Raw genomic sequence first — 26,361 nt, 5'->3', positions numbered from 1 at the left:
GCATATGGTGGCAATATCCCCCCATCCAATGTCATCAACCTATAATGCCATGCCTATGCGCCTAGTGCCAATATCTGTACATAAGCCATATCAAAATCAATTGAGGGCCCCCACTCTAGTCTCTCCTTATGTGCACACACATACTCTATTGTATCCTGTGGCATATCCTATCCCCGTCCATAATGTTTGAGGACCCTAATTAGAATAAAGCGATCAATAATACATGGGGTCCCACCAATCAGATACCTAGAAGTCAAACCATAAGGCATCTCCCTAACATCATCTCCCCATGGCTCACAATCAAGATATGGCCGCCACACCACTACTATAAAGTCATCCAAAACTCTCCGTTAATACTCCAGCTCGCCCAGCTTGCATTGGACAACTACTTCGGCATACACATATACATATGGTTGACCGATTGGCTAAATCCTATCTGCTAATGGTCGAGCTATCGGTGTAGACACCTAAAAATGTCTCATTAATTGCACACTAATTATTTATCTTATTAATTAAGTAATTCTTTAATTCTTTAATTAAGCTAATTATTCTTATGAACTAATTCAAATCATCACTTTCTACATTACTAATCATTCAATTTCTATTTATTAATCAATTCATCATTAATCCCCTTTTTCAAATATTAATTATTTAATTAATTACGACTAATTTTCTTAATTAAATAATCTTTATTATTTAATTAATCCTATTTCTAATGATTAAATAATTTCATTTAAATTATTTAATTAATTAACTTATTCCTCCAATTCCCCAAATTCGAATTTCAACTCATTCCATCTAATTTCATTTTCTCAAATTATCATTTCACCAAATTTGAATTTCAATAATTTTCAGTTAATCTCATGTGCATTTCATCATTTGAAAATCCAAATAACATGAAATTGAATTTAAAATTCAGATTCCTACAACACATGTTAAAAATCTTAACTGGTTCATCAAATCAGTTAACTCAGTTAACTCTCCAATCTCCCCTTTTCACTCTCAATCACCTTTTCTAACTAATCAATCTATTAATTCATCTCCCTAATCAATTCAGTCTACTAGTCAATCAATTGAGTTAACAAACCAATCAATATTGTTAACAAATCAATCAAATGAGTTTACATATTTGTAGCATCATAAATTGTACACCCTTGCTAGGGTGGTACAATTCTATGCTTAGTTTAGCACCCGCCTTCATGTGTTTGCATCTTGCATTGTAATTTCCCTTTAAGCACTTAATTAATTAATTTAATTAATTTGAAAGTCACATTTCATCACTCCCCACATCATAAAATTGGGCCCTTTAACCTAAGTGTGCCCCTTTTTATTTTATTCCTCCAATAAATCATGAAATCACAAACCCTAATTATGTCTTATTTCGACCTTTAAGGCCTGATTTCACATATCAAAACATCTCGAAATCAGCTATAACTTTGGGATTCGCTCTAATATCATCATATCTAATGGCCCTAAAAATTTGGTGAAAAGTTGGTCAGACCGAGTGCACTTTGCACCTGGTCCCCGACATTTTTCCTGAAATTTCGGGAGCATAATTCTATGATTATAATAATTAACCCCAAGAAATTGGTAGAAAATTCAAATCCTAGGTCAGCCTAAAGATGAAATTAAGATTTAGGGTTTCATACATAAGAGCTCTCTTTGTTCATTTGAAGGCAACTAAGATCTAGGAAAAAAGATTTTGGAGTGAGCACAAGGAGACTTCTATGTAGTGAAAGAGAAGCTTATGTGGAGTCTTAAACAACATCTATCAAGCATTCATCAAGCATTATTTCATCAATTGGGGGCTTTTGAAGATGTATGAAAGCGACAGGAGATCACTGACTGAAGATTGGCTTGTACCTCTCCCTTTGGGTTGGGTATGTTTTCATGTTGTTTCCATGTCTTTGTATGAGCTTCATTACATCAATTTGATTTACATTCATTCTTTAGATCACTTTTCATTATTGATTTAGAGCATTTAATTTTTCAATCACAAGCATTTAGGGTTTACTCTTTAGAGTTTCTCTAGATTGTTTGCATCCATCTTAGGATCTTGCACACACACAAGATTCCTGCACCAACTATTTTACTATACAAATCGACTATTTTTTGAGGTGGAAATCACCAAAATAGGGTTTTGACTAAGGAAAAACCCTATATAGCCACCCAAAATCCTATTTTTAGTTACAGGTGTAGGTATAGGATTAGATCATCACTGCAATTTTTCAGGTCCGATGGAGCACACAAACACAACCCCGAAGATCAAATTTGAGCAGAAATCACTGGGACAGGGGCGTTGCACTCTGGTCTTGTGCCCTAGTCCTCTTTGGGTGATTGGTCCTCTCTGGGTGCCCTGGTCCCACGTCTTGGTCCTCCTAGTTTCAGGTAAAATTTGGCAGGGTGGAAGCTTAGAACCTTTAGTTTGCAGTCTCTCAATTACATCCTCTTGTTTGTAGAAACAAGACCAAAGTGTGGCACTCCTATCTAGGTCAATTTGGCTCATTTTTCAACACCTGGTACACATCCAAATTCTTCCCCCTTCTCTGCTTTCAGTATATTAGTTTCAAATCAGAAAGTGTATGCAATTTCAGCTCATATATGTTTCATTGTTCATCTCCTAGTCTAGTTGATCAATCCTTCACATCTTATCTTCATATACAACAAGAGGAATATAAAACCTAAGAGATAATACTTGTCTCTCTCTTTCTCACAAGAAGTAGTCAAAGTGAGATATCTCCCTAGGCTCTTTTGTATTCCCAATGTGTTGCCAAAAGTAAGATTAGGTCCTAGTCATCCGGTTTCACTTTTTCCCCTCCACATTTTGGTGAACCTGACATGAATCCAATTTTCTTTAATTATGATTTATGTTCTCAGATCTGAGTGTTTTTTCTATTTCAAATTCGAATTTACATTTACAAGTTTCAATTCCTAGCAAATTTCAAAAATTTAGAGGTCAATTTTGTTAAAACCTTAATTTTTCAATTCAAAATTGAACTTGTGGATAGCATAATTTGGATCATTAATTTCAGATATGATTTAGGAACACATTTCACTCATAAATTTCATTTTCTAAATCAACATTTAGAGTTCTTGCATTGGTTAAAATTGAACATTTCATTCTATTTCGCATATGTTTTCATTTGAAAGAGGAAAATGGTTGTCATGATGCATTCATTTCATAAATGTGATAAGGGGTTAACTTCCCTTCAATTTTTCCACTAAAAGAACCTCCTCCTATCTATGATAACATTTTAGTGCCTAAAAGAGTTGTTACCAACCCCTTCAAATCTCTCCCATCCTCTAAGGATGAAGATTTGAAGAGTGATCTTGACAATTATCCTAAAATGTGCCCTTCCCATCTAGCTATCTTAGAGGAAGAGGATGATATCATAAACACTTTCCTCAGTGTTACTTTACCTTCTTTACATGATTCCTCTCTAATTAAAAATTTATTTATGGACATTGACTTATCTTCTCCTAAATTTGGTCTTACCAATGGGGGCATGTTAGTGCAACAAGAGGTTATGAGAACTTCTTTCAAAGATCTCCTTCCTAAGCATGAATCCTTGGAGAAAGATGTTCATCCCCCTCCTAGAGAATACTCCCCTCATGAGGATCATTTTGTGCAAGAATATGGTATTATCCTTAGTGATGGCATTTCCTCTTTTGACTTCAACAAAATTTCCACTAGAGAGGATGCATTAATGAGAAATGCTTCTCCTTGCCCCAAAGATGTCTTAGAAAAAGAAGATGAAATCATAATCAATTCCCTTAATTCTCTCCCCCCTAAACATCCCATTGAACACATTTTGAGGCAAGAGGATGATTTAAATACATGTAGTGATTCTCTCCCTCCTAAGGATGAATAATTAATGAACAATGTTATCCCTTCTCCCAAAATTGGCAATATCAATAAGGACATCTTTGTGCAAGATATTTTTAATATTTTTTTCAATGAGCTCACTATTTGGGATGAACCATTAGAAGAGGGTATTGATTATTCTCTACCCTATGAGATTAACCCCCTTGATAGCATCTCACCTCTCATGAATCTCAATCATTCTCCCTCTGAAGGTTAGACATCTTCTTTTCCCCAACTGGGTTATACTCATAAGGATACCTTAGTTCAAGAAGAGATTGTTAACATCTCTTTCAAAGGTCTCCCTCTCAAAGGTGAAACCTTAGAGAGTAATGTTGATCCTTCTCCTAGAGAGTCTATTCCCCATGTAGATCCTTTGATGATAAAGGATGCTATGACCTTTCCAACTAATATTATTCCTTCTAAAACATCAATGCCTACTCCTAGTCTACCTCCTAAAATTGATCTTATCCATGATAACATTTTAGTGCAAGAAGAGACTATCAACGATTATTCCAACAATCTTGTCCATTCTTCTTATAAAATTCACAAGGACACCTTTGATATTTCTAAACCATCTTCAATCAATTTGATACGTGTGAATGAAACGCCTAATAAATCCCTCTTCACTGTTCAAGGTGTTTGTCCCTCTCAAAGTTCTCAACATAAGCCTATCTTAGTGGTTCAAGGTGGTTGTGCTAATGATTCTTTTTTCACTCCTAAGAAACCTGTTATTACTATGCAAGGAGGCTATCCTACTAGGAGCCCTTATGAGTATGCTAAGAAAATCACTAAAAAGTGTTATCATACGGTAGCTCATACCTACAACACAAGAAACAATATGCAACCTAATCCTCTTCCAGTTACCCCAACTTCACTTCCTCCCTCTCAACCTACTCTTCCACAAGTACCTCGTATATCACAAACTCTTAGTAAGGAGTATGATCTCATTGAACAACTTAAAGGTAATCCTACCAAGATTTCTATTTGGGATTTTGTTCAAACTTCACTTGCTTATCATGGGATGTTACAAGATGCTTTGAAAAACTTATATGTCCCACTTGCAATGACACCTACTAACATGGCTTCTTTGGTTGATCCTACAAAACAAACCCAAAGCTCAAATTATATTCACACAAGATGAGTTACCTTCTCATGAAATCCAACTTCAATACAATCCTCTTATGATTGTGGTTATTATCAATGATACTACTATAAGATGAACCCTTGTGGACAATGGACCTGGCCTTAATGTTTGCGGTGCAGACTTATTGGATAAGATTAACATGGATTATTCTCTCATTGAACCTGCTTCTATTTCTATTTGAGGCTTTGATAAATTTTCTAAAAAATCTTTAGGTATCATAACCTTGCCTATTAACGCAGGTCCTATTACTTTACCTACACCTTTTCATGTCATGCCTGGTAAATTGACATATAACCTTCTATTAGGGAGACCTTGGATTCATAGCATGCAATTTGTCCCCTCAACTTTGCATAGGCAAGTCAAGTTCATTTACAACAATATGCCATACACCTTGTTAGCTGATAACAATCTTCAAGCTCCATTAAAATCTAGATCTTCTTGTTCAACTACTTCCCATTCTTATCCCGATCTTTCTACTTCTTCAAATACATCTATTTCCTTTAATGATCTTGTTCCTTCTTGTACTCCCAATTCTTCTACTCAATCGGAATCTCCTCCCAAAGATATCTTTTCTCTTGAAGGAGTGCTCTCAGATGATGATTGGGGATCTCTATACTTTAACCCCAATTTTATAGGAGAGTATAGAGTATCTTGGAAAGAATCCAAGTCTGAGAAAGAGAAATCTAAGGGGGAACCTAAAGAGCAACCCACTTTGTCTAAACAACTAAGTAACCACTTTGTGGCTGCTTCTAATTCGAATAATTTTTCAAATCCTTCCTCTAATTCATATAGCACTGAGACCTATGAAGCGCAAACATCTCTTTCTGACTTGGACCTATGGTTGTGGAACAAATGAACAAGGAATTAAAGTTCCTTTAGAACATAACACACATGAAGCTTCATTTGGACTTAGATATAATCCTTCTAAGCCCACCAAAGCATGTAAAAGACCATCTGTCAATGTGAATGCTATATTTATTAGTGATGATGACCTCACCTCAATTAAATCATCTTCTAATTCTTTCAACACTCATCCCCCTCATAAGGAAATCTTGGTAATGAAAAAATCTCTTTATGAATCTCCTCAAGAGATTTCTAATCCCACTTATGAGACTTTATCTTCTACTCATTCTACAATTCCTTCTTCTAGGAATAAGGCTCTAATTAATTACACTTATCCCTCTACTAAGATTTCTTGTGTGCAAGAAAAGTATGACTTAGTGGCCTATTCTTTTCCTATAAATTTCTCTCTTTCTAAAGACTTTTTAACATTCATCATCTTATACATGTTTTTAATCTCACTTATAGTATAGCATTTAATATGTCATATTCAAATACCTCATTCAATCTATCATGTCTTTAAATAACATTTATGGCTATTATGTTGCTCATCATTATGTGACATTGGTAGCTCACTTACTGGGGGCTAATTGTCATTCATGATGATACAATTTAATGTGCAATTATACTTTTGGAAGCAACATAATAACCTATTTTTATCTCATCTCTTCTCCCTATATATGGGGGGCAATGGTGATTTCAAACATCTCTCCTTCTTAAGATTAAAATTTTCCCTTTGTGAAGTAGTGTCTTCTATAAGGATTTCTTATTGATTATAGAGGTGTATACATATTTGAATTCCTTCTCTCATATTGGAACAAGCATCCCTAATGGGGATCTTAAGTACATATCCTTAATTAGGACCTCCTCCTTGGTGTTGGAAGTCTTTGATAATTCATCAATTTATTTTCTTCATTGAGTAGTATCTTTTATAATAAACCCTTCTATGTTGTGCATGTGCATATCCTTGATGAGGATCTCTTGCCTTCTTTTAGAAGAGTATTGCTATAAATAATCTCTCTTCTATGTCATTTCAATCCTCCATTATTTTCCAATTTCCTTTATGGAGTTGCATTTTTGGATTATATCTCTTGCATTTGTTTCCATTTCAATCTTTCATCTTCTGTTAGAGAACTCTCTGTTGGTGTAAATAATTATTCATCATGGATATTATTACACTTTACTTAAGTTTACTTAGGAAATGCATTTCATAGTAGTTTGGGTATGAGACACTTGGGTGTTTGTGCCACATTGGGATAGTGTGTGTAGGAGAATTTCCACCTTTTATGGTGTTGATCTTGTTGTTACATTCCACATTCAGTGGGTGATCCACCTCATGTGGACTATTATATTGTTTCTCCTACCTACCCACACCTATTTCCTACCTACCCTTATTTCTTATTGAGCCACATGTCATGTTTGTGTGCTCACATATCCATAAGCCTTGTCTATATAAGTAGGCTCATCTACATTGTAAGTAAATGGAACAATTGATCATTTCATCTTGATAGAATACAATTTATTTCTATCATCTATTTTGTTCTCTCTTATTTGTGCTTTCCATTTCCTCTTGATCTTGGAAAAATCTCACATGGTATCAGATTTGGTCCATGTCTCACATGGTATCAGAGCCATTAGAGTGTCATTGGTTTGCTAATTGAGAGAAATTTGATGCTATTTGGGGTTTGCATTTTGGAATTTTCTATTGCAGGTTATTATTGAAGCTTTATGGATCAAATCTAAGGTTACCATTGGATTGAGGAGGTCCAAGAAAGTTAGTTTTGCCTTTTGTTTTATCCAAATCGGACTTTGGAGGCCAAATCTAGAGGCATTTGAAGTTTGACGCTGTGGCGGAAATTTTCCAGAAATTATAATTTTGCAGGCAATTCTCAAATAGCAATATCTCACTCATACGGACTCGTTTTTACGAGCAATTTTTTTTTGTTTTGGGGTAGAATTTCGTGATCTGTATAGTGGTGCAGAATTTTTTTGATTTTTGGATACAAGTTTTTCAGAAATCGCGAAATCCCAATTTTTACAACTTTGGAGGCTTCGTTTGGGCTCATATGGACTCCTTTTCAAGTGCTGTTTTTTTCGAAAGTGCATATTTTTTCATCTACTTTCATAATATGCCATTTGTTTGTAGTGATTTTAAGTAGAAATTGTACTTTCACTATTTGGCCATTTTTGGCATATTTGGTAATTGCATTTTGCTTGGATCTCAGTTTAGATCACTAGTAGTATTTGTTGAAGTCTCTTAGACCTCATTTTGAGAAGTTGTAAATTGAAATCAGAAGTCCACTTTGCCTTGTTTTGCAAGTGGCCCATTGTATATGCACTAAGTATAAAGTGCCAAAATCACCATTTTGGGGGGTTTCTTGATTGAGTGAATTTGGGGGGGGTGTATCTTGTGCTTTTGTGTTCTTGTGTTCCTTCCTTTCTGCTGCTATGGGTTCTTCTAAGTTTCCTCTATTAACTCCTCATAATTATGCTACTTGGAAAATTGATGCATGGAGTAAACTTATGGAAAAAGGACTAACTCATTACATTGATGGAACTATTGTTGCTCCCGCTGATCCTAAGGTTGATCCAGTTGGTCACTTGGATTGGCTTACTAAAAATATCATGGCAATCGGTACCTTAAGAAAGTATGTATCAAAGGATCTCATTTTTCATATTGAGAAATGTACTCTAATCAAGGATGCTTGGAAAAAGTTTCAAGACTTGTATGGTCAAGTTGATGAGATTAGGGGATATCAAATTGATAGTGATCTCACCATGTTAGATCCCAAGAACTTTGATACTATACAAGATTATGTCACTAAGGCAAATGAGTTGAGGGCACAACTCAAAGATTGTGGCATTGATAAGAAGGATACTCAATTGATATTCAACTTGATAGGCAAGCTTCCACAAGAATATGCAACATTTGTTTCTAGTTTCCAAACCCATAGGATGACAATGGGTTCAAGCTACACAATGCCTACTTTTGATGCTTTCAATGAAATGTTGATGATGGAACAAACTAAGTTGATAAGCATGGGAATTCTTAAGGCTTCTAAGTCTCAAGCATTAGTGGAAAATCAAGGGAACAAAGAAAATCAAGGAAATGACAACTCAAACAAGAAGAAATGGCAATCAAAGCCTAAGGACAAAGCATCATTTTCTCCACAACAACGAGATTCATCCTCTTCCAAAAGGGATAATTCACCAAAGAAGGAGAGACCTACTTGTGCCTATTGTAAAAAGGTTGGTCACGAGGAGCGTTGTTGTCATTCTAAGAAGATTGATGAGCTCACACATATCCTAAAAAAACATAACATTGATTTGCCTAATGTCTACAAGAAGGATGATTCATCAACTTCTACTTCCTCACATTCAAAAGGAAAAGGGAAAGCATTCATGGCTTCTACAAGTGGGAAGACTCACTCTTTTGGGACAAGAAAAGGAAAAGCTCTATGTGCTACTATCAGTCATGATTCAAAGAGATGGCTTCTAGATTCAGGGGCTTCTCATCATATGATATCTTCGCAGTCTATGTTCTCTACATTTGAGCCTTGCACCATGCCACATATATTGATGGGCAATCATACATACATGGATGTGATTGGGAAAGGATCTATTGACATGGGGGATAACTCCTTCAATAATGTGTTGTGTGTACCCCACTTGACAAACAATCTCCTTTCCATCTATCAAATCACACATGGCGCAACTAAGAGAGTTGTGGAGTTCACACCTAAGTCAATTTTCATTAGAGACTTGGAGACTAGTGCTATCATTGCGACTGGGGTGGTTGATCATGCATCTCGGTTATACTCCTTTTCAAAAATTGTTGATGATGATGATTTCACATTTGATGATTCTACTCATGTTGATCACACTTCTTGTGATGGTTCAGATTTTGAGGAGAACTTTGGGCACTTGAACATGGGGATTCTCACATGTGAACCTATTCTTGAGTCTTGTATTTCATCTCCTCATATTGATATCACATCACCTATTGCACCTGATGATGTGGATAGTGCAACAATTTTGCCTTCATGTGATTCAGTGCAACAGGATATTCATTGTCTTCCAGCTTTAGATTCATGGGATGACTACTTGATAGACATTGCAGGTTTGTTTGGGGAATCCTACATTATAGATTTGGGAGACATCATTGATGACATTCATCTTCTCTTTGATGAAGGTGATCCTTCTTTGATTGTTGCAAGGGAACACTTTGACCCTCTTGTTCATTCTCTACATGATCATTCTTTCGAGGTTGACATGATTGCGGATACTTATGTATAGTAGTTGGAGGAGGTCTCTTTATTTTTTGAGGAGACATGTGAGTCTTTGGGACATGTTCTACATCCATCTCCATTAGATCTTGGAGTGCCTTTTTCAAAAGTGTGGCATAGTTTACCACCTTTGAAGGGGGTATCTTTTAGCATCAACATGGGGACACTTGATTAGTTTTCAGAGATTCCTTTCATCATGAGTTTCCTTCATACATCTTCCCTTCATGATTGGGGAGACTTCATGGATACACCTTTGGTTTTGTTTCTTCCTAAGGGGAGGAATATTGTTTGACGTTCGTGGAGCAGTTTCTTCATACATCGAGCTTCTATCATTGGTGTAGATTCCACATTGAGGGGGGGGCTTCCTAGTCTCTCTTCTTCTTCTTCTTCTCTCATATGGGGGGACTTTTTCCTCACATGGGGTTTTGTTCCTCACATTCATCTATGAGAGTTCTCTTGTATATCTTTCATCTCACTTTTGGGGGAGGGTTTTTTCCTATTGGGTTTTTCTCTCTTTCCCCACTTTGTGAGAGATTTCATTGCATTGGTTTTCATGCATTCACATTTGTACATGGGTACCTAACATGGCCTAGTAGCTGGGACCCATCTTGCATTGCTTAGTTGCATTGTAGACTTAAGTGCATTCCCCTAAGTTGCACTTAAGGGGGGGGGTGTTGGTCTAAATAATATTCATCATGGACATTATTACACTTTACTTAAGTTTACTTAGGAAATGCATTTCATAGTAGTTTGGGTATGAGACACTTGGGTGTTTGTGCCACATTGGGATAGTGTGTGTAGGAGAATTTCCCCCTTTTATGGTGTTGATCTTGTTGTTACATTCCACATTCAGTGGGTGATCCACCTCATGTGGACTATTATATTGTTTCTCCTACCTACCCACACCTATTTACTACCTACCCTTGTTTCTTATTGAGCCACATGTCATGTTTGTGTGCTCACATATCCATAAGCCTTGCCTATATAAGAAGGCTCATCTACATTGTATGTAAATGGAACAATTGATCATTTCATCTTGATAGAATATCATTTATTTCTATCATCTATTTTGTTCTCTCTTATTTGTGCTTTACATTGCCTCTTGATCTTGGCAAAATCTCACACTCTCAAATCCTCATAATCTTTATTGTGTTGGAATTAAGGTTTGGTCCTCTTTCTTACCAAATGACTCACCATTAGTTTTTGATCTTGTATCAAATATTCTTGTGAGCATTTCTCATCAATCTTCTTTCACAATTCAATTTGGAAAACATGATACCCTATTTCAACTCACTAAATTAGAAAGCCTAAATAGGGAGGGCATATAGCTACCCTAAAATTTTCATCACCTTCTTTAGTAATCATTTAGGTGATTTTATCTAACATGTGGTTTTGTAGGGTGTGGTTCCTAACTGGGTACTGCAGATACTGTTGGGGCTTCGTCCGATAACTTGTGGATATATCATTTTTCATGAATCTTTACTTTCCTTTACTTTAGCTTGCATATGTATGTAGTGTCACATGCTGCTAAAGTGGGGGCTAAATGTAGCGTCATAAATTGTACACCCTTGCTAGGGTGGTACAATTCTATGCTTAGTTTAGCACCCGCTTTAGTGTGTTTGCATCTTGGATTGTAATTTCCCTTTACGCATTTAATTAATTAGTTTAATTAAATCTAAAGTCACACTTAATCACTCTCCACATCATAAAATTGGGCCCTTTAACCTAAGTGTGCCCATTTTTATTTTATTCCTCAAATAAATCAATAAATCATAAACCCTAATTATGTCCTATTTTGACCTTTAATGCTCGATTTCACATATCAAAACATCTCAAAATCAGCTATAACTTTGGGATTTACTTTAATATCATCATATCTAACGACCTTGAAAATTTGGTGAAAAGTTGGTTAGAGCGGGTGCACTTTGCACATGGTCCTCGACATTTTTCCTAAAATTTTAGGAGCATAATTCTATGATATTATAATACTTAACCCTAATAAATTGGTAGGAAATTCAAATCCTCGGTCAGCCTAAAGACGAAATTAAGATCTAGAGTTTCATACATAAGAGCTCTCTTTCTTCATTTGAAGGCAACTAAGATCTAGGAAAAAAGATTTTGGAGCAAGCACAAGGAGCCTTCTATGAAGTGAAAGAGAAGCTTATGTGGAGTCTTCAAAAAAATATATCAAGCATTCATCAAGAAATCTTTCATCAATTGAGGGCTTTTAAAGATGTAGGAAAGCGACAGGAGATTACTGACTGAAGATTGGCTTGTACCTCTCCCTTTGGGTCGGGTATGGTTTCATATTGTTTCCATGTCTTTGTATGAGCTTCATTACATCAATTTGATTTACATTCATGCTTTATATCATTTTTCATCATTGATTTAGAGCATTTAATTTGTCAATTACAAGCATTTAGGGTTTTCTCTTTAGGGTTGCTCTAGATTGTTTGCATTCATCTTAGGATCTTGCACACACACAAGATTCCTGCACACACTATTTTACTATACAAATTAGCTATTGTTGAGGTGGAAATCACCAAAATAGGGGTTGACTAAGGCAAAACCCTATATAGCCACCCAAAATCCTATTTTCAGTTACAGGTGCAGGTACAGGATCCAATCATCGCAGTAATTTTTAGGTCCGACAGAGCACACAGACACAAACTTGAAGATCAAATTGAGTAGAAATCACTAGGATAGGGGTGTGGCACTCTGGTCCTCTCTAGGCACTTTGGTCCTCTCTGGGTGCTCTGTTCCTCTTTGGGAACCCTGGTCTTCTCTAGGTGCCTTGGTCCTCCTAGTTTCAGGTGAAATTTGTCAGGGTGGAAGGTTAGAACCTTTAGTTTGCAGTCTCTCAATTACAACCTCCTATTTGCAGAAATGGGACCAGAGTGTGGCACTCCTATCCAGGTCATTTTGGATCATTTTTCAACACCAGGTACACATCCAAATTCCCCCCCTTTCTCTGCATTTAGTATCTTAGTTTCAAATCTACAAGTGTATGCAATTTCAGTTCATATATGCTTCATTGTTCATCTCCTAGTCTAGTTGATCAATCCTCACATCTTATCTTCATATACAATAAGAAGAATAGAAACCCTAAGAGATAATCCCTAGGCTCTTTCATATTCCCAAAGTGTTGGAAAAAATAGGATTAGGTCCTAGTCACCCAATCTCTCTTTTTCCCCTCCACAATATCAATTAATCTAGTTAATTGATCAAACAAATCAGTTGAACTATCAATCAACACTTCAGTTCCAAATCTCACCCCATCTCACCTGAAAATCTATAATTCAACCTCATTTCTCAATTTCAACCTAGAATAACATAATCACTATCTTCAAAATAATTATGTCAATCATATGTAGGAATTCGAGTGCAACACCTAAGAGCCACCTACCACACAATTTGGAGAAGAGAAATGGAAGCTACGATGTAGAATCAAGAGTTTGATTAGCTTAATTATTTAATTTTTGCATCTATATTTCATTATCATTTAGGAGTTAGTCCAATGGGATTTAGAGTTTGTGATTCTCAGTTTTAAATCTGATTAACTTATGCTTAATTTTAACCTTGAAAACAATGGTGAACCTGACGTGAATCTTACAAATTTTCTAACCCTCTGAAATGTCTTTTCATGATTTGCAGGTTCTGTACGAACGCTGGAAAAAGTGCTATGCATTTGTCCATACAGAAATTTGCATCTGTTCATAACAATTCGCATTTGTGCAGATATCGGTTTGCATTTGTGTAGACAACATTTCACATTTGTTTAAATTGATTTGCATTTGCAGGGGTTATTCAATTTTTTAATTTTGATTGGCGTTTATGTTTCTAATCTATTTGCGTTACTTAGACAATAATCTTTTAGAATTCTGAAAAGTTTATTTTTTTTTTGCATAAAATTTGTCTAACGGCATGGCAAGAAAGGTAATATTCAAGATTTAAGGTGCCAGGAAGAGAACCAAAAATGGAATACAACAAAGAGCTCATTGAGGGTTGATAAGAGTAGAGAAAAGATTCCAGGATCTTGAAGAATTGGCTTCCCTATCCAGATACTATCATATTGTGCAAAAATACCTGGAAAGATTTGACGTATTTGATGAGATTGAGATTATGGGCAACATGATAATGGATCAAAACCCATGTCATTTAAAACTTGTATCTTTTATCTTTTATTTCTGTTTAACTAATTCGAGCTGCATCTATTTAGACATCAGTTTGCATCTGTGCAGACACCAGTTCACATTTGTGAAGATAGAAATTTGCATTTATGCAGACATAAATTCACATCTATGTTTAAATCAGTTTGTATTTGTTCAGATGTTGATTCACAATTGTCTGGTCCTCATAAAGACTTGTTGTTATGTTATTTCTCAATTCTTTGTTGACATTCTGACATTTTAATGTTTTATTTTCCAGATAGACAATGAGGAAAGTTATGTAACCAAGGGAAAAACTTAGGCTTGTGAGCCCACAATGCAAACTAATGCTTTCATGGATTTTGCAGGTACAACTGAACCTAGTTTAGTTCACACTTCCTTTGGTGTCATTTAAAAAGAACAAAAACAAATTTTCTTTATTACAAGTTATTCATCATTGCTTTGTGGATTAAAATAAACATCATGCTTGTTGGAGCAACATCTCCAAATAGTTTTTAGAAAACTTTGCAATGAAAGGATAAAAATAAAAATTTGTATTATGTGTCTTGAAGGTGATAATTATATGCTCTCCCCTTAACTGGGTGACCAAAAAGCCAGACCCACCCTTTATGTTTTCTATCAATTTTGCAATAGGATAAAAATTTTAGTAGGCTTGCCCTCCCAAGAATCCCATAAGGCTGGTGAGAGGGGAATGACCTTAGTGGAAATGACTAAAGCCAAGTAATCCAAGCCACTATAAATAAATGTTTTTGTGATGAAATTCATAAGCGACGAGTGTTATATGTTGTCACAACGACGTCATGCTCCCTCGGTGTCTATATGGCACAATAAAATTTGTAGAGCATAACCTCTACAAACTAGGAGACCTCCTTCAATGGAGTGGAAAACGCTACTGATTGTGACCACTCGAACGAAACTCTCTTTAAAAACTTTAGGAATGAGCAGCCAAGCTGAGTCAGTAATAAGACACTTATAGTATCACAATGCAAGGGTGGGGAAGAATCCGCCCCCACGATACTCATCATATATCTCCCAAGAAAATGAGCCAATTGAGGAGAAATTCTCTTTGGTTCAACTTCTAGAAAAAGGAAAAAAAAAATGGGTGCACCCTAGGGTGTGACATAACTGTTTGAGTCAACGGAGTATCAAGATGTGGGTTGTGGTGTTATTCGTGACCTTTTTGACCCTAGAAGAGTTTGACTCTTGTGTGTTCGCATGACCAAAATTTATCAAAAACAAAAGGGGTTTGAAAAAGATCCCAACATCCATGAGGGTTTAAAGATCCTTTAAATAATGCTCTCTTTGATTATAACAAAATGTTTTCTTGCTTGCTGCTATGTCTTATATAACATTTTCAAAAGATTCAACATCCACAATATTTCCAAAACAAAGTAAAAAACAATCAGGTCTTCTCACAAATATTTCAACCATCAACACAGTTTGAAACTTCAAGGAAAAACATTACAACATCCAATGTCCACAACAACCAATCAAGCAAACATCATGGAATTACATTATGCATTTTGTAGGGAAGGTGAAGAATTCATCCCTTCCATTCCTATTCCATCATCATCTAGAGAAATTTTGGCTCAAGAAATTAGGACTTTGCAACAACAAATGATAGACATGACTAGTCCTAACAACCATAGGGATTGGTTAGAAAAAATGATGAGGGAAGTGACAACCATTATACCTCTAATCAAAAGGGAATCATTATTAGGTCAACCTTCTTTTTCTTGTGAGACCATTAAAACATGCCAACCTTCATTCTTCAATAAAATTGCTCCTACTTCAGTTCAACCAACATTAGAGTCATGTCAACCTTCTTTTTCTTTCAACCCAACATATCAATCATACCAATCACATCAACCCAACATTCAAACCCCTTTCAACCAAAATCAAATCCCATTCAACCAAATTCCAAATCAATCATATCTATCCACCATTCCATCATCCCTTGAAGTCACACAAGAGCAATCCACACCATCTCCATCCAATAAAAAAATCTCCCAAGGGCTATCTATCATACAAATCCAATCTAATCCAAGTCATGATGCTATTCCTTTCCATGCTTTAGAAATTCAAGATCCAATGCCACCATATATTCCATTTCCAAGAAAATCCACTTCAGAGAGTCTCATTCAAAATCCTTTCTCATCAAGCCAAAGTGTTGAAACCTTCCGAAAAATATCCCATGCATATCCAAACTCCTTCCTAGTGTCAAGAGGATAATAAAAAATCAGAAGAAATCAACCATGAAACAAATCAAGATCAAGAACAAACCCTTCCATCCTACCCAATTTTTATCAAGATCCCACCAACCAAGAATCTTATGATGATCCCCTCATTCTTTTATCTCAAAAGAAAGATGTTCTTTCAAGTCCCATCCAAAATCCACCTCCTAAGAAATATCAATATATCCCTTCCATCCTTCCTAATAATCCCTTCCCAAGTCAAGATCAAAGTATTCCTTCACCTTCATGTCCTAAGAAAGATCCCATTATTTCTCCAGATCTTGATCAAGATCCCTCCATCCCTTCATCTCCATGTCATAATCCTCCATGTTCCTCACAAGATTCCCTCTCAAATGAACTTACCAATTCTCCTAGTCTCCCTCACGATCCCAATCCCTCTACACAAGTTGTTCATAAATCCCTTATCAATGAAATCACCAATCTAGATCATACTACACAGTGGAGCTTGTCAACAATTGTGTGGGCACCATCATAAAATGTCAATGTATTGACATAAACAAGCATAGCACTAGTTAATGAGATCAACTCCTAGTTGGATTCATCATCCTCTTTAAGTGCATCAACAAAAACAAACATAACAACCACTAGTGTCACAACTACAGGGCCAAAATCTCTTATCCGAGGAATAAATAATATCTTAATAACTGATTTGCATGACTATGAATTCCTATCTCTTCACAAAATCAATGTAGGAGACATAGACAAATGTTATGACCATCTCCCACCAGTAGATGATGGAATCACTTATGAAGATAAGGAAATAGATCCAAATTCCTTGAAAGGCCACTATGATAATCAAGCTTGCATGATATCAACAATCCCTAATTTTGATGAGGATAGAAATATTTGTCTCATACACCCATACTTGATAGACCAAGGGCAAGAAGATCTACCACATCTAGATTGGTTTGAAAATAATTGGGCTATAGCAGAAATTGTAGATGAAATACACCCAGCTGAATATCCTATTGAAAAAGCAAGGTTTATCCAACTTTTCAAACATAGACCAATGAACTACCTACACAAAACTCCCCAACCCTATGAACAACATGCGCCTAAAAATATATTACATCTAAGAGATGAGTTCATTTAAATTTTTAGTACTACATTTGCATATTTCTTTATTTTATTGCATCACATATCTCCATTTCAAAATGCATCATAGTTGCTTACATATCGCCATTTCACAACATATAGCTGCATATCATTATTGCTTTCTCATATAGTTGCATCAATAAATCAAGGTGATTGTCTAAGTCATTTACCTGTTTGCACTAAATAAAGAAAAGGTTGACTCATTTCCTAGATACTTATTCATGAATTTTTTAGGAGGTCTCGGTCATTCATCTTTAATGTCACCTTGTGATTGAGCTTTGTCCATGGTTGAGTAGAGATTTCACCATTGAGCCTTTTTACCCAAAATTTGTCAATTGCTATATCTCACACATTAATCAATAGATCCAAGTCATTACAGATACCTAGTTGGTCATGTGGCTAGTAAAAAATCCAAAATTCTACTTCAACACCACTGTAATCGTCATACCCAAGTAGGTTTCATTACTTACAAGTCAAGGCAAGAAAAAAAAAGAAAAAGAAAAGTGTTATGCCAAAATCAATATCAAGGCAAAAGAGAAAAGATATATAACTTAAATATCATGCATACAAGTGCAATGAAAGCTTGACTATGGGAACATGTGAGTAAATCCATTAGGGCTATGTACTCTTGATGGCAATGAAGCAATATTCAAGAGATTACAGTGTATACCCTCGTCAGGTCTATAGATGTTTGTCTAGCAGTGAGGCTCTATCCAGGATGCTTTTGAAGTTAGAATAACTCATGTAGCTAGTCACATATGATTCCAAGGGTCTTTGATGGTTATAAGTTTCAGAATAAATTTAATTGCACACACATGGAAAAGAGGAGATCAAAGTTTCAAGAATTGATGGAGAAATTTTCCACGCCTCCATTCATAAATCTTGGTTACATAGTGTGTTAGGATGGATGGTTTGAATTTTTCTAAGAACGGATTGGACTCTTATCTCCGAAACATTTCATACCTTTAATTCAATTAGTGCATTTCAGAATGAAAGACACACATAATCATCCTTGCTCGAATAGGAACCACATCTTCATCTTGCATACTGTATTACCATAGGTCATGTCTAAATTCATTGTCTCCACATGCATCACCTAGATCATTATGTCATAATAGGTCTGCATATTGGGGGCATAGCTAAAAACTCCTAAAAAATCAGATAAAGTCCTGAAAAGATCATAAAAATCAGATAAAGTTCTGAAAAAATCCTAAAAATTAGATAAAGTCCTGAAAAAATCATAAAAATAAGATAAAGTCCTAAAAAAATCCTAAAAAATCAAATAAAGACCTGAAAGAAACCAGAAAAATCATAAAAAGACCCTGAACAAATACCAAAAACATCAGAAAATCGAAAACCAACCAAATTTTTTTACATATGATCCACAAAACTCAAAAACATAAAAAATCAACCAATCATAAAACTTGCAATAAAATATCTCGCAAGAAAGAAATACCTTAGCAGATATCCAACAAACACTTCGCACAAAGTTCAACAAAGGATATAACTATCTTATCAAAAATCTGCAACCAAATTGATCAAAATGTCTTATCAATCATATCAATATCCATATCAATGTGATCATTATCGTGTCTTAAAGATAAGAGGATACACTCGAAATCAGACGGGTTAGTCTTAAACGGGGTTGAAACTTTCTGAAACCATACATAATCAACCATCACATCAAGCAATAAAATGAAGGCACAAATTAGTATGGCTACTAAATTTTGTCCAAGTTGGTCTTTATCTTTTTATCAATTGGCGATCAATCATGTTACCATGCTACTCAAGGATGTCCACAAGTGACTAGAGGAGCCATGATGGGCATGATCTTTTTATTTGTTTGTTGTTTGTGGTGTGAACCAATGAAGTTATGGGGCAATAGTTCTAGTGGGTGTTTGTGTTTGGTCCATTCATTTGGCAAGTATCCCATGCAAAAATTGAAGTCAGGGATATCTATTCTTATGACTGCCGCACGTACCTCGACCCATGATGCTATTCCCAAAATGCAGGGTTCACTCCTTGTTTTCTATGTGTTTTTTATTTGCAATAAGATATCTTTAAACTTATTGGCTCCTTATACCTTGGTGTACAATGCTTCATTGTTACATAATAAGGCTCAATGACGAATATGCGTTGCACTATGAATAAAGGCACACAAGTTCATGTATCATCCTCAATCATATCATTTAATTTTATCATCTCATCATGTTGATTCTATCTCAAAGATCATTTGCTCATGTAACATATTCTACTATCAATCATTTCATTTCAATTTCTACTCACATCTTTCTAGTTCCATCTCAAATTGTTTCCTCACATCAACTATTCTATCCATCAATCAATTGTATTCCCTAATATTCTTCACTTCTTACTATCATTCTTCACTTTCATCATATTTCATCTCTCATCTAACTTTCACTTATCAATTCACTTAACATATAAATTTCAATTCAAATCATTTATCCACATTTTTCAATTTCATTTTTATGTTAGTAGGAGATATAAGTAGAAGTTAGAAGGAAGGATAGTTTAGAAAATAGATAGTAGGAACCAGATTAGAGAAAAGATAATCAGTTAAAGAAGATCACCTATAGAGTAGGATAAATTGGATAATTGAAAGATAGTTTATCCCAAAGATATATGCCACTTTGAGATAAAAAATAGAAGTAGAAAACATAGTATGAAATCTGCTATAAAAAGCACTAAGTTGGAGAGTCAATTGGTGAGAAACTACACCCGCCTAGGGCTTGCTGAGCTTGAAGTGAGGGAGTTAGAAAACTCGAAAGGTTCACTCTATTAGCTGGCCAAATCAATTGAAATATTTGATTATTGAGCAAGGCATACTCATAGAATTTTCCAATCTGTTGATTTGAGCACCAATAGAAGACTGACATCATGGGGAGCACTTTCCCACTCAACAAATTTTTGACTATTGAGGGTTCAAATTTGGGCCTAGAATGGGAGGAATATAGTGCCTAATTCCATACATCTAACACCATGGTCCTAGCATTCTGGCCACAAATTGGGTTTGTGAGTATAAAAAGGTGTTATAATTCTAGATTTGGCTAGGGCTTGATCATAATTAGTTAGAATCAAAGGAATGAAGGGGAAAACCACAAAAGTAAGCCCCAAACAAGTTTTAATTGTATGGGGATACAATTTACAAATCTACACTTTAAAACTTAACTCTTATGACTAATTTCATAAAATATGCAACATGGTATTAATAAATTAATTAAATCATGTTTGGAATCTCAAAGTTTGAGGTAATCCCAATAATGTGGAAGCCTCTTATGGAGGTTCTCATAAGGTATGTTATGCTAAATGGTAGGTTTAAAATATACCATTAACATATCATTAACAATTATTCTCCACGCTCAACTATTTTAGTCAGAATATTAGGATGAATTCCACATTATGTATGTATTCTTCTCTTTTCTAGCATGTGAATATGGTCCAATATAAAACCAATAGTATTCCACTTCATCAAGGCTTAATTTATCCTCTATTGGTAGCACCTCGACTATGGCCTCTTTCCCTCACATCATCAAACCTTACATCATTGTAGACTTGAACCCTCACCCCTCAACTTTCAACCATGATTCCCCTCCTCGTATGGACTAAATGCCACTCCCTCTAAAGAGAAGATTACCTAGTCCATCCCCACATGCTCTACCAAATTCAAAACCCGAACCATCATTTCCTTTACTTTCTCTAAGTAGAAAAATATGGTTTTTGAAGACCCCCAAAAAAGTCACACCTCCCATGATGACTAAAGCTCTACTTGGTCTCATCCTTGAAAGGTTTCCCTTGTACTTCCCCATTAGCCTACATTCCCCCTGCTAACCCTCATCATTCCTCTCTTTGGGGGAGGTTCCTTTCAATTTAGGTTCATTGGACCAATTCAATGTTTAACCCCCTATTTGCAAGCTCTATGAGGAGATAGGTCATAAAGTAAATGAGTTGTGCAATGCATATGATCTCTAGAATGAGATTATTAGGTGGGAATTAACTTAGCTCCATATGGACAAGAATGAGATCAATAAATTGGAGGTGTTAATATCCCTAGCTAAGGTTGTGGATGGGCCCACTGAGTTAGTTGATGAGTAATTTTGGGCTTCTATAAAAGAGCAAGCTAAAAAAAAATGAAAGATGGGATACTTTAAAGTAGAAGGTGGAAAACATCAAAGCTACTAATAGTTTGGTGGAGGATAGGAAGAATTTGGAGGAGACTATTAGTTATCGTGAGGACAACCAAAATAAAATTGTGAAAAATATAAAGGAAATTGTAGTGTTATACAAGGAGATGGTGAAAAACATTATTTTCTATATGCAAGTCTTTCAACAAGAGTTAGAGAAGAAGGAAAAGTGCAAAAGAGTGGAGTTGGAGGCCGGTTCTATTAGTTTCCTCCCAAGTCTAGCAAAAAAAGTAAAGATAAAGTGAATGAAAATTCCACTCCACCCAATGAAAAAAATGTAATCAAAGAGTCATCCTTCATGGACAATTTGGAAATTTCGTACAAAGAGTGGAAGCTTGTGAAAGGGTCACAATCTTTTAGGTAATCTATAGCCATTATGCTGGTTGGTCTTTTCTTGGTCCCCTTAGCTTTTTGTTTCTTTATGCTCCTCTTTGGTGCTTAAGTTTATTTTTTATTTTATTGTAGTCTCACCCCTTGTGAGACCCTTCTCTTTGTCCTTAATGATAGTTGTGTAAATAACTTTTGGCCCTATCCCAGTTTACCTAATTAATTTTTTTTATGTTAATTAAAAAAATTAATATAAATTATTTAATTACTTTATCCATTTTATTAATTTGTTAAATAAATAAATGTTGCATTTATTAATTTTTTCTATCCACCTAACAAGAAATAAATAAAATCTATTTTTTAAATCACATTTTTAAACTTAAAATTAATAAAATAATTATAATATTTCCATTTTTTCCTTCCCCCATCTCATAACCAAATATTTTACCAATATATCAATTTCTTCCTTCCTCCATCTCATAACCAAATACTTTACTTAATCCTACCTTCTAATCCAATCAATTAATGCTAGTTGTTAATCTACCCACCTAAAAGCTAATAGATCTATATTTTTGTAAGCTAGTTGTTAATCCAAGTACTTGGGTACTTGGACCATACCTCTTGTTACTTGGACCTTACCTCATGGGTACTTGTCTCCATGGCCATTTACTCAAGGTTGTCTCTTGAGCCCATACTTAGCAATAAATATTATCAACCCTTCTCAACCTCCATCTACTGGGTCTATCATCATAAATGATCTTTGCATCCTCACCATCCATTTCTCCAAATTGAATCTCAGCCCTTAATTTATTTCCACATCATCCTTGGCCTTGAAGAGTTTATAAATAGAGGCATTTCCAACATGTAAATCATCCATCCTTTTTGTATCCAACTAATGCTAAATTGTCTCTAGCTTATGCATCCATTTTAGCTTGTTTAGTAGCATTTTAGTGATATTTTGATCATATTTAGTATAGATTCATGGTTTTTATTTGTAGCTTAAATTTCCATATCATATTGTTTATATTACTAACCATCATCATCTTAGCGTGTATATCTCTTGCATTATCTCTCATAGTAGCTTAGATGCATTTCATTTAGTTAATCTCATATTCAAAGTTATCATCTATTTGAGTTTTTGTGTACAATCTAAGAGCACTATTGTGGAGATTTAATAGGTCCTTGGAGATAGAAGACAATGGGATGCATTTGAGGAATTTTTCCTTGCATTTATTTGATTTCCTATGCTTGTGAAATTCTCTCATTCTAATGTCTCATTAGTATATTTAGGTGTTAAATTCCTTGTGTATATTTTTGGCACCCACTGTGGGGCAGGAATTGCCCGAATTTGATCTTTGATTGCAAGTATTTTGTCAAAAAGAAAGATGAATATCACGTAACAATACATACGATTGTTGTTTTAGCACATTTGACCCAGAAGAGCGCATTTTAATTCCAGAAGCGTACATTTGACGTCCAGAATCATGCACTTGAAACATATTTTAACGCATCTATTTTCCACTTTTATGCATTTAATAATTATAGTAGCGCAAATAATTTTAACACATTTAATTCTCATATTAGCGCATTTAAGGTTCAGATTAGCGCATTTGGTTTTCAAAGTAGTGCATTCAATTAATAGCTTAGTGCATATGATTTCCAGTTTAGCGCATTTGATGTTCTACACAAAAATTCCATGTTTCCGAAACTAATTGTTCATTTCTTACTTGCAGGTGCATTTTCGCAAGTCAAAGACAAAATCTGCAAACTACTAACTAGTTTTTGTAGGTTCACATGCCAAAGAGTCAAAATATCACAAACTATGTGCTTTATTTTATAAAATAGGTGTTTAGTTTAACTTAGGTGGTTAATGTACATCTTTACTTTTGTGTTTTAATATCAAAAGCGGTAGGTATTATGCTCTCCCCTTAATTGGGTGATCAGAAAGCCAAACCCACCTAGATCTTTTTATTTAAAGTAGTGCATTAACTTAGAAGGGCCTACCTCTCGAGTAGCCTATAAGGTCAGGTGAGAGGGAACGACCCAAGTGGGAATGGCTAACTCCAAGTTCATCCAACCCACTATAAAATAAATGCAATCATGGTGAAAATCGTGGTTGACGGTAATGTGTGCGAATAGCTCTCCTCCATACCTTTGGGTATATCAAACCTTGGTTTTGAAGGTTGGGAGACCTCTCAAAAGGAGTTTATACCCCACCATGCCAAATGGAAGCCCTTACTAACACCTATTTTAGATAGAAGCCTACTTGGTTCACCTCCAAACAATATTATTCTCTCAGTGTGGGGAGGGGGAAGCATTTCTCTTGAAGACACTCACCATATTTCCCTCTTGAGTGTAAGTGTGAAGTCCCCTTTTGAGTCCTTATTGCTAGGCTCTTAACGGGATTCCGCTAGCTCTCGCAAAGGCAAAAACACAGGCACCCTCTAGGGGGTGACAAGTTTGTGTGAGCTGACAAGGTACCAAGATGTGGGTTGAGAAATAGTATGTGAAGCCAATCTCTTTAGGTAGCATGCTTGATTTTGTTTTCTATGTGTTATACGCATGAAAACTTTGGCTTTCTTCAAAGCCTAGAACATACACTTTATGTCTAAAACACTAGGAGAAACAAGTGCTTGAGCAAGTGTTTGTTGTTTTCTTATGATCATATCATCAAAAGAGACATCTAGTCATTGAAAAACTAAGACATTTGAATATGGAAATTTCATTATGCAGTCCAAAATAGTCAACTAAAGCAGTTTTATGCATACGAAGTTTAGAGTAGTGCATATAACCAACATAATAGTGTATGTGACACTCAGAATAGCACATATACTTCATAGTTTAACAAATCTAATTCCCAGAATATCACATTTAACATCTGTCACTATGCATATCATTTCAACACATATAACCAGCAAAATAATGCATATACAATTCAAAATAGCCCATGTGATTCTTACATTCGTGCATACAACAAACATATTAGTGCATTTGGTCAAAACTACTGCATATTTGAATTAGCGCATCTGAGACAGTGGGCACTTCTTCTCATTTTCAAAAAAATTCAAAAATATATTCAGATACCCATTTTTTCCTAGAATTGGTTTCAACTCTCATAGTAGACAAAACTGAGCTAGAAAACACTAATTTAGCAGGTGAAACAATTTTCCATCATACATCCATTGATTAGTCTTACATCACGTTCGACTATCTATTCCAACAAGGTTCACCATCAAGATATACCATTCCTTATCTGAATCTAGACTGGGGATTTGTAATCATATCTACTTAGCCTCATTAATAGGGTCACATCTTACCCCTATTTGGGCTTTGTCCATCAAAACAAGACTAAATATTGATTATTTCACACAGAAATTTGTGTCATTTGTATGACCACCCCTTTTCACTTAAAGAGGAAGAAACTTAGTGAAAAGATAAACTCGAAAAAGAAGAAGCTTAATCTATTGGAAATTGACACTCAATTGGTTGGTTTCAATAAGTTGTCATTGATGGCAACATTTTCCGGCTTCATTATTTTGGTTTAGTTGTGTACCGACAGGCACTTTACAGACACTTCACCGGTACCGATAGGATGGAAGGATTTTTTTGGTTACTGGAAATGTAGGCCAACATGGTTTATATTTAGGTTATCGATATTGGAGGTCGACATCATTTAGAGATCCGACATCAGCAATTGTTTTGATATTCATGTATTTATGTTATTGAGTCGACATGTATATTCATATTGTAGTTATCTTTGTAAGGCGACACAAGGCATGATAGATTGTAAAGGGGTATATAGGTCAGTTGATTAGATCATTTTTGTGATATGGATGGATAGGATAATGTGATAATGTTTTGTAATGCAAAGTTTATGTAAGTGGTTATTCCAGTAAGGGTTTAGGGTTTCAAATCAGAACAAACAAAGGTTAACCGGAACTGTATCCAGGCATAGAAGATGTTATCTTTGCAGTTCAATCATTTCTGCAAATTGTAGTCTAGATTTTTATGTAGTCAGTGAGGCCCCTTTTGTGATTGACTAGTGTTCTCTAGGCTGTAAGCCTTCCTACAAGTGCAAGCCCCTATATTTTGTAATATCTCTTCATATGGTCAATGGATTGATATTGTGGGTCACAAATCCCACCATGGTTTTTCCTCTTTGAGGTTTTCCACATATA

This window comes from Cryptomeria japonica, chromosome 5 (genome assembly GCF_030272615.1).
Source record: "Cryptomeria japonica chromosome 5, Sugi_1.0, whole genome shotgun sequence".
NCBI classification, from domain to species: domain Eukaryota; kingdom Viridiplantae; phylum Streptophyta; class Pinopsida; order Cupressales; family Cupressaceae; genus Cryptomeria; species Cryptomeria japonica.
The sequence above is the reverse complement of the archived record's forward strand: the minus strand, read 5'-3'. Positions refer to the sequence as shown.